This window comes from Aplidium turbinatum, chromosome 4 (genome assembly GCF_918807975.1).
Source record: "Aplidium turbinatum chromosome 4, kaAplTurb1.1, whole genome shotgun sequence".
Classification (NCBI taxonomy): domain Eukaryota; kingdom Metazoa; phylum Chordata; class Ascidiacea; order Aplousobranchia; family Polyclinidae; genus Aplidium; species Aplidium turbinatum.
The window spans coordinates 30,975,760-30,993,526 of NC_137475.1; the positions used below are offsets into that span (position 1 = coordinate 30,975,760).

General features: G+C 37.3%; 1 long non-coding RNA gene across 1 annotated transcript; it reads left to right on the plus strand.

Moving 5' to 3' along the window:
- The first annotated feature begins 11,073 nt into the window (after window positions 1-11,073).
- Window positions 11,074-13,038, plus strand: LOC145769702 (uncharacterized). The gene is made up of 3 exons (XR_014289038.1): window positions 11,074-11,369; window positions 11,731-11,864; window positions 12,242-13,038. It is a non-coding gene; the product is annotated as an uncharacterized LOC145769702 (long non-coding RNA).
- The last annotated feature ends 4,729 nt before the right edge of the window (window positions 13,039-17,767 follow it).

The window sequence follows — 17,767 nt, forward strand, 5'->3', positions numbered from 1 at the left end:
CCAATACGAGCTTTCCTTTCTTTTTTTGTTCCTTCGACACTGAGCACAAGCTCTGAGTGGTCTTGCTTTTTTTTCAGTGGGGGGACAATATTCTGGAAAGTGTCTGCCAATTAGCCGCAATGGTTTCATTGACAATTGGGGTGGCCTTTGTGTAGCGGCAGGCCTTTCAGGGGCATATTTAGATATGAGGTTTTCACTTAGCGTCAAAATAAACTCACGTCGTGTTACTTTTCCACCAAGAGCTTTGTATGTAACATACGAGTTCAGAAGAGTCATGTCCAGCATATGCCGAAATACCTTCTTGTAGTACTTTTTCAGCCTGTTTCTTGCCGTCGAAAAATGAACCATGAGATTATCAGACAAATCAACACCACCCATGTTTGAGTTGTAATTTACCACTGCTTTTGGCTTAAACATTTCCTTTCCACGCTTAGACTTTACATTTTCCACAGAGTTATCATGCAATGTACTCAGAACGCACACATCCTTTTTGTCTTTCCACTTCAGTACCATTGACTTTTTTCGGTATGCTGCTATTGTCTCACCCTTTTTCAGTTTTGCTTCTTTTACTTTTGATGGCATGTCTTTTCTTGTTATTCTCACAGTGCCAACAGTATCTGTCTCACAGTCAACAAGTTGATCTGCCAATGTCGGACTTGTGTAAAAGTTATCAGTGTAAAGGCAATACCCCTTTCCCAACAGAGGGTCCATTAGACAAAACACAATCCGAGAAGTCACTGGCAAATCCATATATCTTTCTAAATAACTGGTGTCACTTCCTGCATAAATGAAAAAATTCCAAATATAACCTGTTGAACTTTCACAAAGTTCAAAAAACTTCATACCAAACCTTTTACGTTGTGTTGGTATATACTGAACCCAAGACAAATTCCCTTTCCATCCTAACAAAGATTGATCAATAGAAATATTCTGATTTGGAACGTAATTTTCCTTGAACTTTTTCAAAATGAGGTCAATAAATGGTTTTATCTTCGCTGTCTTTCTTCCTGGCCCATCTGTTATGGTATCATTATCAGCCAAATGTAAAAATTTATGCAGCAAGTCAAATCTTCTCCCACTCATCACTTTGCGAAAAAAAGGAGAAGCAACACTTTCACAAGTAGAAAAATACATCGAATTTGCCAGTTTAGAATCAATGCCCTGCAGAATAAGCAAACCAATGAACACTTTCATTTCACTTGCACTAGTGTCATACCAGCTATGTATGTACCCGTGATTGTGATGAGAGAATTTCTGTATTTTCGTCATGAAATTGATTAGAAAATTTGTTTGTTTCAGTAACAAGATAAGTAATGACTTCTTCATCAAAATACTTTTCAAAATACTCCACTGGGTTTTCTTTTTCTTCTATTATAAATTTTACACCATGGTCTGCACGAAAAGTAAATGGGTTTCTTTCCCTACCACTTGTCGTCCAGTCATTTGGCAATGCAATATCGTCATCACTATCAGGTGATAAATACGATCTTTCATCAGAATCGCTGGAGGATTCGGAGCTAGAACTTTCTAAATCCAATGTATCATCACGACCTACTAGAACACGGCCAAATATGTTGCTATTTGAGAAAATTTCTAAGAGTCTGAATTGTTACCTAATCATAGCTATGACAAACCTGTCATCTTCCCATTTCCAGAAGTAAGTAAAACAAGCAATATTTGCACCCAGACATATGTTTGGCTTGTTTAACCGGAGATTAGGTATTCTTCTATCTAGTCTTCTAAAGTTTGTTGATTCACCACAGATTAACACATTCTTCCGCAACGGAGCTATACACTGACAGATTAGGTATGAACGTTGAGCACAGTTTACACAATAATAATGTAAGACTTTCCAACTGCACCCTGGAGGTAATGTCGTTTGGTGTGTCACTTTTTGTGCAATTGCATGTTGCATTTAACGTACGGTATCAAGGATTTTTTTTGGATTCTATGTTGTAAGCTTGTGCCAATTTAAATCTTAGTTCGTTTGGTTTTTCGTCAAGTTCAATTTTGAAAATAAAATATAGCTATCTATTGGCGAAAGATCCTGCAAAAAACATAACGACTGTATTATGAGACTACCTCCAGGGTGCGGTTGAAAAGTATTTATATTACATATTTTACATTACTATTGCATAAATTGTGCTTAACATACATATCTAATCTCCGGCAAAACAAGCCAAAAATATGTAGATGCAAATAGCCTATTGCTTATTTTACATACTTTTGTAGGCTATCTGGAAGTGGGAAAATGACAGGTTTGTCATGGCTAGGATAGTAACAATATTAAGACTCTTAGAAATTTTCCAAAATAGCAACATATTTGGCCGTGTTCTAGTAGGCCGTGGTATCATCATCAAAATCTTCTTCCAACAAAACCTCAATTTCATCATGAGAGAGACAATGTCTCTTTCTTGCACTCATTGTGTTATTGAACGAGTACAGTACAGTATGTAAAACGTAATTTCAAAGTAGAATATTGTCTAAAATCTGTAAAAACAAAATATTTATAAACGCATCCACCAAGCAGACTAGTGCTCTGCTAATCCAGCAAAGTGCATGTGCAGTTGTGCACTGTTGCCATGACAATGACTTTTTTCGCGCTAGATTGATCAAAAAGTTTCCAGACAGTTTTGCTTTTTTACAACAACTCTCAAATGCGAGTAACGGACAATGTCGTGGCTGACAAGTCAATGTAGAAACATCAACTTTAAAAACGGCATATGCCGTTGGTGTCAGTTCCAAGAGCACAACTGTAAACGGCACATACAGTTGGTGACGCTTAACAGGTTAAAGAGTAGTGGTCGCCCAAAGGGTACCCGGTCATTTGGTCGACAGGATGTTTGGTCGACAGACATTTGGTCGACAGGACGTTTGGTCGACAGGACGTTAGGTCGACAGAACGATTTATTTTAGGGTTAGGGTTAGTTAACTAACCCTAACCCTAATCTAACCCTGACTCTAACCCTAACCCTAACCCTAAAATAAATCGTTCTGTCGACTTAACGTCCTGTCGAACAAACGTCCTGTCGACCAAATGTCTGTCGACCAAACGACCGTGCACCGCCCAAAGCTTGTCCATTTAAAACTAACCTGAAGTTTAAAGTTGCACAGATTGAGTTGAAGTAGTTTTTAGTTGTGTTACTTTGCAATAAAAATGTGAATTTATGCACAAAATTTAAATAAAACTTAAAAACAGAGGTTAAATTTGCAAAAATAAATGCCAAAATAATATTTTTTCTAAAAATTTAAAAAATATTTGGCAGCACTTTTACACTCTGCTTTGTCAGAAATCCAGCCGAGTTGGCGATCCCTATACCATGAATCCCTGCCTAAACCCTAACCCTTTTAAAATGTTTGCTGAAACTGCGATCAGCGACTTCGGCAAACTCTTAGGATCATTACCGGAAATTTTAAAATGTTTGCGGAAAAACGGAAACTCCGATCAGCGACTTGGCTTTGTTCTATTTTTTTCTCTCAATCTTTTCAGTTTGTTTGTTTGCAGAAACTGCGTTTTTCTCTCGATCTTTTCGGGGGGGAAACTTTTTAAATGTTTGCGGAAACTGCGATCAGCGACTTTGGCTTTTTTAATTTTTTCTCTCGATCTTTTCAGGGTACGAACTGTTCAGGGGACGAACTGTTCAGGGTACGAACTAGGTCTTGGCTACTACTATAAGATTGATCATAAGTCTTTGCAAAACTGTAACTAAAACATACGGCTTTTGAGTACAGCATTGACATAAAAAGTTAACTAAACAATCACTGCAGAATAGAAATATTTACAACAATCAAAACAGAACACTTTCCTGCATTTTCTTTGAAAAAAAGATCACTTAAAAACTATTGGTTCTGCTTATTAATGTGATGCATTGATACAGTTAAATTTTCCTCGCTTATTTTCAAGAAAGTGATCAATTCTGTCAATTTTTCAGGTGTTATCAATTTTGTAGTTGTCAGAATCGTATATTTTGTGCATGTCCCAGTTAGTCAACTTTACCACCTTTTTACACCACCGTCCACCGAGATATCTTTTATTCACGCAAATTAAACAAAGTTGAAGGGTTAAAAAACCTTCCTCAGTGAAATGTCAAACTGGAGTAACAAAAGTTAATAGTCAAAGCAAAGTTACAGACATTTAATGTCAAACAAAAAACCAGAATCAGCATTCAGCAGGCAGCAGGGATGCCAGCGACAAATTTCCAATAAACTTAGATTGTGTGCTAAAAAAAAACAGATGAGGCAAAAAAACCCAGGTCCAGAAAATATGTAGTAAAGCGGTTAAAAAAACCTGCGTGTGCTTTCAGGGGTGCAACCTAGTTCGTACCTTGAACCATTCGTACAGTCAGTTCGTACCCTGAAAAGATCGAGAAAAAAAATAAAAAAGCCGAAGTCGCTGATTGCAGTTTAATAGCACAAAGCCGAAGATCAGAGTTTCTGCGGTTAGCGGAAACTGCGGAAAAATGCTTGCGGAAACTGCGATCAGCGAGGGTTAGGGCATAGATATCTTATATATAGATATGCAACTCAGCAATCGTGGAATTATCGTCACGCTCGACTGACTTTATGGACACAATCAACAATCAAGGTTGCCAGCTTGGCTAGCGTATCTATGGTAGGCTATTATTGTACGGTTTGGGCTTGGCGAGTGGCGGCTTTTGAGCTCCTTTGGAATATTTTGTTTGGAGTATATTTCAAGTTTTCACAGAATAACCTACTATGAAAAATCAAGACAATAATCTTTCTTCACGTAGGTTATGCAACTTCTGTTTCATGATCGTTGGAACTACCATTTAAGCTTATTTCCAGTGACTCATTAAAGCTTGTTGTAGGCAGTTTACAAACCTGAGATAGAGGGGCGCCGGAACGATTTTAGGGTGAGATATACGGTAGCGATAATGCTGGGCAACTCGTTCGTTTTCCCGCTATTAGCCATGAAAGTCGAAATGTGAGACAGCTGAATAATTGCAATAACTTGAACAAGAAACGAAAGGTAAATTTCACATTCATAGCATCACAATCTGCTGCAAAGTATAAAATGTGTCCACGGGATAATTTGTGTGGGCCAACTGTAGGCTATAGGCCCTATAATTTGGCTAAAAGCGAATAGCAGAAGTTGTTAGCCTATATTGCAAAATGTGCAGTAGCTTACATGATCTTAAAAGGGCACCATTGCCCCCCATCCAGAGAAAATTTGAGGGCAGGGGGCATCCTCCCCCCTGCTGAGACAGCTTCATTAGCATCACGGATCCAACCGCCAAACCAAGACAATTTTAATGTTTGGTACACACCATAACTAGGCTACCAAATGCCATAGCACAGCTTTCGGTAGCCAGCAGTAACTTTCATTTTGGTAACACTCAGTAGATTAATTGAATAAAACTTCAGCTTGTCCTGGAACTACAGCTCCAAAAAAAGTCTTTACCTAGGCTACTTATCAATGGTTGACAGGCTTTTTGTTAGGCATTGTCGGAAATTTTCAAGCATTTTCAGGGGTTGTCAGGCATTGTAGAGTAGCTACTTTTAGGCATTGTCTAGGATTTCCAGGCATTGTCGATCATTATCAGTGGTTGACGGGTTTGTTAGGCATTATAGAACATTTTCAGGCATTGCCAAACATTTTCAGGGGTTGTCGAGGATTTTCAGGAGTTATCAGGCATTGTAGAGTAGCTACTTTCAGGCATTGTCGGGAATTTCCAGGCATTGTCAAGGATTTCCAGGCATTGTTGATCAATATCAGTGGTTGACAGGTTTGGTAGTCATTATGGAACATTTTCAGGCATTGTCGAACATTTTCAGGGATTGTCGAACATTTTCAGGGGTTGTCGAGCATTTTCAGAGGTTGTCAGGCATTGTAGAGTAGCTACTTTCAGGCATTGTCGGTAATTTCAAGGCATTGTCTAGGATTTAGGGGGGGGGGGGCAGAGGGTGCAGGTACTCCGGACCCCCGACTTTTAAAGGGCCCCCCTACGTGAAAAAAATGTGATTTTGTGTTATTTTTTTTCTTTTAGCTTTGGTGGTTTCTGCAAAATGCTGCACAGTGCTGGATTGATGCTACTGTAGACGTCGAGGGGGTGTTTCGCGCCATAGGCAAATTTTTTTTCACGAGGGCCCCTGATCTAAAAGTGCCCCGGGCCCCCCATCAGTTAAATCCGGCCCTGTGTGAAAATGAAATGCGTTTTTTATCAGATTATAATCAAAATCAAATATCGTAGTCTGAAAGTGCCGCCCCCAGACGTGCCGCCCGGGGCGGTCCGCCCCTCCTTCCCCCCCTAGCTACGCCACTGATTGTCGGACATCTTCAGGCATTGTCTAGGATTTCCAGGCATTGTCGAACATATTCAGTGGTAGATAGGTTTGTTAGGCACTGTCGAACGTTTTCTTGGGTTGTCGATCATTACCAGGTTTTGACAGGTTTGTCAGGCATTGTCGATACTTATGATAGCCAGGTCATTTAAACGCTGCTGTGTTTGTGTATACCGTAAATACGTTTACAACCTACGCAAAATAGAAAGGGATCATTCTGCTGCGCATGCAGAGCTTGGGAATAAAAATGCATGAAAATGTTCGACAATGCCTTACAAACGTGTCAAAAACCAATAATGATCGACAATGCCTGGAAATCCTAGACGTGCTAGGAAATGCCCAACAATGCCTGAAAGTAGCTTAATCTAGAATGCCTGACTACCCCTGAAAATGCTAGACAACCCCTGAAAATGTTCGACAATGCCTGACAAACCCATCAACCACTAATAATGATCAACAATGCCTGGAAATCCCAGACAATGCCTGGAAATTCCCAACAATGCCTGAAAGTAGCTACTCTACAATGCCTGACAACCCCTGAAAATGCTCGACAATCCCTGAATACGTTCCATAATGACTACCAAACCTGTCAAACACTGATATTGATCGACAATACCTGGAAATCCTAGACAATGCCTGGAAATTCGCAACAAATATCTGAAAGTAGCTACTCTACAATGCCTGACAACCCCTGAAAATGCTCGACAATCCCTGAAAATGTTCGGCAATGCCTGAAAATGTTCCATAATGACTGCCAAACCTGTCAAACACTGATATTGATCGACAATGCCTGGAAATCCTAGACAATGCCTGGAAATTCCCAACAATGCCTGAAAGTAGCTACTCTACAATGCCTGACAACCCCTGAAAATGCTCGACAACCCCTGAATATGTTCGATAATGCCTGAAAATGTTCGACAATGCCTCACAAGCCTGTCAACCACTGATAATGATCGACAATGTCTGGAAATCCTACACAATGCCTAGAAATTCCCAACAATGCCTGAAAGTAGTTAGCCTACTCTACAATACCTGAAACCCCTGAAAATGTTCGACAACCACTGAAAATGCTCCACAACCCCCCAAAAAGCCGACAATGCCTGACAATGCCCGACAATGCCTACAATGCCAGACAATAGATATTTAGAGGTACCCTCTGTGACTGTGACTTGTTTTCAATCGCCAGAATCTCCATAAAGCAGTCCATGCGGAACTAGAATGTGACGTCATCACAAGCAATCCATACGTCAACTTGAAAACGAAGAAAGTTTTATTTAAACAAAAACCAAAAAAATATATTAAAAATAAAGTTGTTTTGCTGTGCCAAGTTTGAAGTCAATGCATACAGCCATAGCTACGCTGTTAGCCCCTTCAAACATCGTTACGCACCACTGAGTTGCATATCTATGTTAGGGTTAGAGCATAGATTACAGTACTCCATGGTTAGAGTAGGGATTTTATAGTACGGGATACGAAGCCTCTTCCGTTTTTTTCCTTATCCGTACACTAGAAGGGTTAGTTTCAGAGTACTTCCTTTTAGTGATTAGCAGTAAGCTAGGGTGCAGCGTGTGTGGCTGCAAGTGAGAAGTAACCAAATGATTGTTGCTGCGGTGTTTCAATTTGAACAAGTTAAAGGAAATAATGTGTTAAATATACAAATTTGATAAAATGCTTTTGAGAAGTAAGTTAGCCCAAGGCAGGCTTAGGCCTATAGTTTGGTTGGTTTTGAACTTTGCTAAAGCAAGTTATAATGTCTGCATTGAATCTATGGCCACCTTTTGCTTATAATAATAATAATAATAATAATGGTGTTGCAAGCACAGCAGTGCTTTTTCACCTTCATAACTTACGTAGCAATATTAATAAATAAAAAAAAAAAAACGAAATAGAATACCAACAAGGAAGTCATAAACAAGAGACAAAACACCAAGAAAAACGAGTCAATACTACCTAGGTCCTAGATGATACATATCTTATTTAAGGCACAGCATAACACTAAAATCAAACAAAAACACCTGAGGCTGGAGACACCATATAACATAGAATATAACTGTCAGTAGAGATAGGTATACAATACATCATACAATAATGGGCTACATACGTTATATATACTGTACAAGTTACAAGATGTACTGAATGTCAACATTAGTGGAGGCAGCCAGTACTTGCAAAATATGACTACCCAATTGGGTCAAATTTGACTTCTCTATTTCGCCAGTGGTGATCCAGTCTTGCTTTGAAGCTGTTTAAACTAGGTGCTGTGACAATTTGCTCGGGTAACTTATTCCATTCATTTACGATCCGATTCGGAAAAAAATTTCTTCGCTTTGTTGTTTTGAAGGTAGCCTACTGACTTTTAATTTAAATTTGTGACCTCGAGTGTTGTGGACACCTTTGTAACAGAAGTGGCAAAACTAGATGTGGCTAAGCTAACATTCTGTATACGTGGACAAAGCACTACTGTTGCTTCTCAAAAGGGTTTCTTTATTGATTACCCAGCGTGCAAGAGGATGTCATCAGATAGCCGAGACAACGACGTGCTACACCAAGTTGTGTCAATTTTAAAAAAAGGACGAATATTGCCAAGCTAGATGTTTTTATGCAAGAATCGAGTGCTGCCAGGCGCATTGGAAATGAATTAATAAAACTTGAAACAGTTGAATTATGCTAATAATATTAAAACTTGAAAGTAGACTAAACAGTAGAATTATGATAACTGTACTGCAGATATGGCTGATGACGAATACGAGACAGCAGTCGGTACACCTTCATGTAAGGAAAAAATTTCTTTTTCATTAACATCATAAAAATTTTGAAGATACTTGAAAGTTTGAATCATGTCATTTCGGAGTCTTCTAAATCAGGGCTTCTCAAACTATGGGTCGCGACCCCAAATGGGGTCGCGTAATGAAATTTTGGGGTCGTAATGAAATTCTAGTGCCGGTAGGTTGTAGTCTTGCCATGATGTCAATTGACCGCAACCGTCGGTATGAAATGTCGAACGATAAAATATAACCAATCGTAACAATTGATGCATTGTTACGCTATCATTGCTGTAACGTGCTGACCAAAAGTAACCTTACCGCTCGCATTATGATTTCAGAGTAGCTTATCAACTAGTTTCTGAAGGAACCAGTTACAAGATTAATTGACTATGGATCAGTGGTTAGGTTTCGTAGATTCATGCGGTAACAATTGCAAGCACAAAGAAAACAATTGATAAGTCAGAAAGAAAAAGAAAATATAATGATCAAAATGATCCGTTTTAATGTCATTAACGTGGATGTCCCCATAATGCAACAAAACTTTAATTGCAACAAAACTGTTGGTGTTTTATTTAAATCCAAGATGTTGAAACTTGACTTTAATCCGATCATATATTTAAATGAAAAACGTATCTGCTTTGAGACCTAGTGAAATATTTAGGAGTAATAATTAACGACTTGCTATCCGATGATGAAGACATGAAACGACAATTACGGTCGTTGTATTGTGCTGGAAACATGTTAAAAGCAAGGTTTTCCAAATGTTTGATTGCTGTTAAAAATGTGTTGTTTCGTTCCTATTGTATGCCTTTATATGCCTGTCAACTATGGTGCAACTATCTTTCATCCAATAGTAATCGCTTACGTGTTGGATACAATAATTGTTGCAGAATGTTGTTTAATCTGCGGAGACGACGCAGCATCACCTCTGCATTCGTTGATAACAATACCACAACTTTTCAAGCTCTCATTCGTAAAAATTATACCAGTTTGTAACACGATGTAACTTGTTTTCCAATCAATGAATTAATGAAATAATGCCAACAGACTGTTACTATCAATCTTTGTATGTGGTACAATGCAACTCAGCTCTCCACAACTTTTCAAGCTCTCATTCGTAAAAATTATACCAGTTTGTAACACGATGTAACTTGTTTTCCAATCAATGAATTTATGAAATAATGCCAACAGACTGTTACTATCAATCTTTGTATGTGGTACAATGCAACTCAGCTCTTCGGAGTTGAGTATCTGCTTTGTTTCTACATTTTATGTTTGATTGTAAAATGGACCATGTTGAGTCTGATGTAAATAAATAAATAAATAAATAAATGGGGTCGCATAGAAATATATTTTTCAAAATGGGGTCGCAGAGCAAAAAAGTTTGAGAAGCCCTGTTCTAAATGTTAGTGTTGGTAGGTCTAGTCTTTTTAGTCTTTCATCGTAAGGCAGGTCATGGAGACATGGGACAAGTTTTGTTGCTCGGCGCTTATGGACTGTAGCAATCACTAGTAAAGCCTAACACGTTAATTAGGTGTGGGATATATATATCATATGGGTATCAACTCTGGCAACAATTTGTTGGTGTGACTATTGCACTTCAAACCAGTACGGTAACACAGTTTAGCAGTGGAGACTATTTTCATACTTTTCTTTAGTCTTATAGTCTGCTCTAGATTTTAGTCAGTCAGTAACAGTAGTCAATTAGTTTATAATAATGATGACATTGAAGGATTGTTGATATTTGTTAAACCTTAGATGTCATGTACGGTAATAAATATTATTCATTTGTTCAAATAAAGCAGAAATCCTGTTATTAGCAAAATGAAAACTAAGTGGATTACCCATATACTTTTTGTTTTATTTATGTAAAATCTCACTTGTCTCAAATAAAACAGCTTTTATACCAGAAAAAGTTTCATACTTAAATCTTAGGCAAGGTATTGATGTCATAGGTAGGTTCTGTAGTTTTAACCTACTAATCCTTCTTATACCTTTAGTAGCCTAGTATTTATAACTATATAATGTGTTTGACCATTAATTCTTAAAATGGTTAACACTTGCTGTGTATCCGGATGTACAACTGGATATAAATCAAGTAGCGAGGTTAAAATTTATCTGTTCAAATTTCTCAATGATGTTGAACTGAGGAAAAATGGGTGCGAGCAATACCACAAAAAAATTGGAGTTTGAATGATTGTCACAGAGAATGCAAGAGTATTACTTTGATATTCCAACTTCTGGCTTTGAACACATTTTGAAACACTCATGCAAGCCATGTTTTTCTGACACATGCTCTCAGTAAGTTGAAAAGTATGTTTACAGTATTTTTTGTTAATCATAAACTAAAATTTTGACATAAGCAGATAAAATTGATTTATCACATATATCTTGGTTAAATACACAAACCGTTTTATCGCATGAGATTCTTGAATACCAAACCATAACATAATTGGATAATCGCATGTATCATAAAAAAATTGACAATTAGACTATGCAATTATCTGGTTTTGTCTGTATTTTATATTGTAATCTAATATGCTTGTTTGCAATATAAAGAAATATGCTTGCTAATCAATTTTGCATGACTGTCATTTACATTAACCTCAGTGGTCTTGAAAGTTGCAATATATTAACTCTAAAACATATGACACATTTTAAGGCATTTTCCATGAATCAACTAGTCGAGGATTGGAATTTTATATTGAGGATCACCCATCTTTTCTTGAAACTGCTGGATTGATCAAAATGGTGGGGAATTTGTGGAAAGTGATGTCTGTGAAACATCCGTTTAAGGTTAGAGCAACTTCACATAAATATTAACATTTTTGTTTTCTCTTAATTGTTTAATTATTTGTAGAGACTGAAGCTTTCTGGCATGTTAGCTCCAAAATTTGGATGACTGATTACAAAAAAAAAATACATATTAGAATACATTATCTTCATAAAGTACTGTCATTACCCAAAGATTATGCTTATGCCAAAATTAGTTTAAGTTTCTTAGATAGATACTACATTTACTGAATGTTTCAGGTAATAAAATACCAGATGATGCTGTTTTTACTTCAACAAGAAGCTTTGCTAGTTAGAGCCAAATTTTCATCCTTAAATTTCCCAGCAATTACAGCAACAAAAGTTGCTTTGTCAGTAATTTGACTGGTTGATTTTTTTAGGATTGTGACATTAGATGACCTATCCACATCTGACATGATAGTTGCATACTATGTTGCTGGGGGGTATATTGGCAGAAGCATTTCTCATCGTAAGAAATGTAATGCTTGCAAGGAACTTCTTGTTGCCGGTCAAGATGACACTTTAGTAGAAGAAAGCACTGAGTATTGCAAGCTTCTTGCTTTAGATGATCGTGATGGTTTATCCAAGCCAACAGAACTATGTTTTATTGTAACCTCTCTTGCAGTGCACCATTATTATTCTGTGTTATTAGAGTGGGAAATTAAGAGGAGACTGTTTACTATTGGAAATCAACGTAATATTTTTGTTTCCGCTCTCACGGAGTCAGTGTCTCAATTTGATCACCTTCTTGGCATCGTAGGCTATCTTTAAAGTGTGATTCTAGTCATGCAAACTTTAAGATAAATGTAGAAACTGCTTTCAATTGTTTCGCAAAGAATGAACTTAAACGTTTTGAAGACATTAAAAAAGATTTGGTTGCTAGTTCATCACGGAAAATTTAAAAATTATTTTCAGAGAACTAACTGTATGCAACCATTAATTATATATTGAGAAGAGGTTGATTGGTTATAGAAGAACCATATTTGCATTGTGTAATTGTTCACTTTTGTACATGACATTTTTTGATATATGAATATTGTTTATAATGCTATGGTATGTGAAATGTATGCAACATAGCTTTATATAGCCTGTGGCATATAATATGCATAGGCCTATGTCATTTTATTAAAAAATGTCATATAAGCGTTTTGATACATTTATTACTTTATTAGAACGTTGCTGCCATCTTTTAGTGACAATACATTCATATGTTCAAAATTGATGATGATGTTCGATGTGACTGCGTATCTACTTAAATTGTGCAGTGAGCCTTCTAGTGTTGGCGGATAAGCGGAGTTTCGCGTCCCTAGGTTAGAGTTAGGGTAAGCGGAAACTGCAGTTAGCGGAAACTACAGTTAGCGGAAGCTGCGGAAAAATGTTTGCGGAAACTGCGATCAGCGAGGGTTAGAGTTAGAGCAGGGGTGGGGAACCTGCGGCCCGCGGGCCGAATGCGGCCCGCGTGACTGTTCCATGTGGCCCGCGTCAAAATTTCTTTACCCAAAATATATTGAAACAACAGCTCAAAAAAGAGTAGGCTCTGCATTCTCGGTATATTGCGAATGGCCTCCTATGACTAATTAATCCATCATAGAAGGCCATTTGTAACAACAATGTGTACGTCACAATGTGACCAGTGATTGTTAATCGGTCAGTTATGCCATTCGTGAAAAGTGTTTTGCAGAGTAGCCTACTTCTCAAATTAGCAAAATTTTACGTTGTATAATAGCTTCTGGAAAGAAAAGAAAGATTGGTGATCAAAGGCAGAATGTTCCAGAAAGATTGGTCAAAAACAAAAGCGTGGAGATGCAGTTAAGAGTTGCAACATCTTCCGCGTCAGCAGACATCAAACAACTCACCAAATATAAAAACTTTCAGCCATCCCACTAGCTGTGAAAGTGAAATAAATCATTGTCTACTTCGCTGCATTTTTTATCTGTAAATAAAATTCCGAAATTTTTAGTGGCCCGCCTGTGTTATTTCTCATTTTATGTGGCCCGCAATACTAAAAAGGTTCCCCACCCCTGAGTTAGAGCATAGATTACTCTATGGTTAGAATTAGGGTAAGGGTTAACGGAAACTGCGGAAAATTTTTTGTGGAAACTGCGATCAGCGGGGGTTAGAGCATAGATTACTCTATGGTTAGAATTAGCAGAAACTGCAAAAAAATGTTTGCGGAAACTGCGATTAGCGAGGGTTAGGGTTAGAGCATAGATTACTCTATGGTTAGAATTAGGGTAAGGGTTAACGGAAACTGCAATCAGCGAGGGTTAGAGCATAGCGGAAACTGCGGAAAAATGTTTGCGAAAACTGCGATCAGCGAACTTCGGTTTTGAGCTATTTTTTCTCTCGATCTTTTCAGGGGGAAAATTTTAAAATGATTGCGGAAACTGCGATCAGCGACTTCGGCTTTTTTTATTTTTTTTATTGATCTTTTCAAGGTACGAACTGACGGTCCGAACTGTTCATGGTACGAACTAGGTTGCATCCTGCTTTCAGCACCATTTTAAAGCATTACACAGAAGCCTCAGAAAGCTACAAATAGTAACATGTACCGTATATATAATTAGCCTATACAATATACATGCTTATGTTGGTATGGTAGTTAACAGAAGTGGGCAAAAAGTAGCGCCTCTCCCGCTACTTTGGAAAAAAAGTAGCGCCGCTACCGCTACTTTGAAAAAAAGTAGCGCCGCTACTGCAGACGGGTGCAAGTATAGAATCCGCCACCTTGGTCAACATGACGTCACAAAACGGACGCAACTACTACATAAGGCGTGAAAAAAAGGATGCTGAAAAGCGGCGGAATGAAGGTGATAAAGCGGAATGGATATGGATTTTTTGACAATTGTTTTTACAATAAAAACATTAAACCATTAAACATTAAACTTTTCAGGCGCATAAACCATGACATATTCTTTTAGTTTGCAAAGGTTTAATGATTTTATTGTAAAAATTAAACTGCTGAGTTTTGTCGCTTCTACCTTTTTCTTGACCTTTGCTATGTTGATGTGTATTGTTTTGATATGATGGTCAGAAATAAAAAAACAACTGAACAAAAAATCGTTACAAGTTGGTGAAGTTTAATTTATCACAAGATAAAGCTAGTAATAATTTTGTGCTACTGTTTAATTGATTCTTGTAGATGTATGATCGTGCTTTCCAACGATGGCAAAATTGTTAAAATCCGAGCAGAAACGAGAAAACTACCGCAAGTTTAGTGGAAGCACTATTTACCGATCACAGCAAACAGGAGGTTGCGTATAGGTAGTATAGGCTACTGAATAGTGAATAAGGATCGATTCGCTTTTACAATGCATTGGAAAAAAGTGTCGCCGAGCGGCTACGTTTGAACAACGATTGCCAGTTTCGTAGATAAGATATAAACTTGAAATTTTTCAGGTGCATAAAGCAAGACATTTTTTTCCATTTGCAAAAAATTAATGATTTTATTGTAAAAATTAAATTGCTGAAAATCAGTGCAAATTGGTGAAGTTTAAGTTATCACAAGATAAAGTTAGTTTTTATTTTGTGCTACTGTTTAATTGATTCGGGTAGATATATAATTGTACTTTCCAACGATAGCAAAATTGTTAAAATCTGAGCAGAAATGAGAAAACTACAGCACTTTCAGTGGAAGGACTATTTACCGATCACTGCAAACAGGGAGTGGCTTAAATACTGAATAAGGATCGATTCACCTTTACAATGCATTGAAAAAAAGTGTCGCTGAGCGGCTACGTTTGAACGATGATTGATCGTTTTATAGATAAGATATAAACCTGAAACTTTCCAGGTGCATAAAGCAAGACATATTCTTTTAGTTTGCAAAAATTTATTGATTTTATTGTAAAAATTAAGTTGTTGAGAATCGTTACAAGTTGGTGAAGTTTAAGTTATTACAAGATAAAGCTAGTACTTACTTTGTGCTTTCCTTTAATTAATTCGTGTAGATATATAATCGTGATAATCGTGCTTTCCAACGATGGCAAAATTGTTAAATTCCGAGCAGAAACGAGAAAACTACCGCAAGTTTAGTGGAAGCACTATTTACCGATCACTGCAAACAGGGGGTGGCGTATACTGAATAAGGATCGATTCGCCTTTACAATGCATTGAAAAAAAGCTTCGCTGGGCGGTTAAGTTTGAACAACGATTGCTCGTTTGGTAGATGAGATATAAACATTAAACTTTTCAGGTGCATAAACCAAGACATACTCTTTTAATTTGTAAAAATTTAATGATTTTATTGTCAAAGTTAAATTTCTGAGAATCGTTACAAGTTGGTGAAGTTTAAGTTATTACAAGATAAAGCTAGTAATAATTTTGTGCTACTGTTTAATTGATTCGTGTAGATGTATGATCGTGCTTTTCAACGATGGCAAAATTGTTAAAATCCGAGCAGAAACGAGAAAACTACCGCAAGTTTAGTGGAAGCACTATTTACCTATCACAGCAAACAGGGGGTGGCGTATACTGAATAAGGATCGATTCGCCTTTACGATGCATTGAAAAAAAGCTTCGCTGGGCGGTTAAGTTTGAACAGCGATTGCCCGTTTTGTAGTTAAGATATAAACTTGAAACTTTTCATGTGCATAAACCAAGACATACTCTCAATTTGCAAAAGATTAATGATTTTATTGTAAAAATTAAATTGCTGAGAATCGGTACAAATTGGTGAAGTTTAAGTTATCACAAGATAAAGTTAGTACTTACTTTGTGCTTGTGTTTAATTGATTCGGGTAGATATATAATTGTACTTTCCAACGATAGCAAAATTGTTAAAATCCGAGCAGAAATGAGAAAGCTACAGCACTTTCAGTGGAAGGACTATTTACCGATCACTGCAAACAGGGGGTGGCTTATACTGAATAAGGATCGATTCGCCTTTACAATGCATTGGAAAAAAGCTTCTCTGGGCGGTTAAGTTTGAACAACGATTGCCCGTTTTGTAGATAAGATATAAACCTGAAACTTTCCAGGTGCATAAAGCAAGACATGGTCTTTGCAGTTGCGTTAGATTTGTACTTTTATTGTAAAAATTAACATGCGAGCAAAAATTAAATATCTACAACACATTTAGTTGCAAACGTTTCATATTTTTATTTTTAAAGTTTAATTGGGTAAACTTTTAGTTGAATTGATGCAATTTGGTTAATTTTATGTCATTCTAGGTAGTAAAATTCAACACTCGACCTTGGTTTAATGTTTTTATTGTAAAAACAATTGTCAAAAAATCCATATCCATTCCGCTTTATCACCTTCATTCCGCCGCTTTTCAGCATCCTTTTTTTCACCCCTTAGGTAGTAGTTGCGTCCGTTTTGTGACGTCATGTTGACCAGGGTGGCGGATTCTATACTTGCACCGCCTGCTTACTGCTTACAGTCAGCGTTGCCAGATTGGGCGATTTATCACAAATTGGGCTACTTTCCATATGTGATTTGCGACAAAAAATTGAGCTTGGCGACTTGTGACTTTTGGGCTACTTTTAAATTTGGATTGGCGACAATATAACAAGATTGCGACTTTTTTTACATCGGAAATTTCTTACTAAAGTAAGTTTCGCTTGCAGTCTACTGACAGTTTATTTGTAGTTTACAAATTTTACAGAGCATTCTCATGTTTCCAAGACGTAGCAGGGACATGGTTGAGTGAGTTTCTAGTCTATTCTAGCGTTACGTTATCTCCGTTTTATGTCTTTACAGTTTACTCTTACTGTAGAAGTCACAACTCAGAAGTACTTGAAAAGTAGTGTGCTGAAAAAGTAGTGAGAATCTAATCCGTACCCGATAGAGCCTGCTGTGAATGTGTTTGCTGTACCAGTAACTCTGTTGCTATCCAGTGATGTACGCGCATACAAAAAATATTGACGCCGTCAGCGTAAACGCAAACGTTCGAAAAACTATAC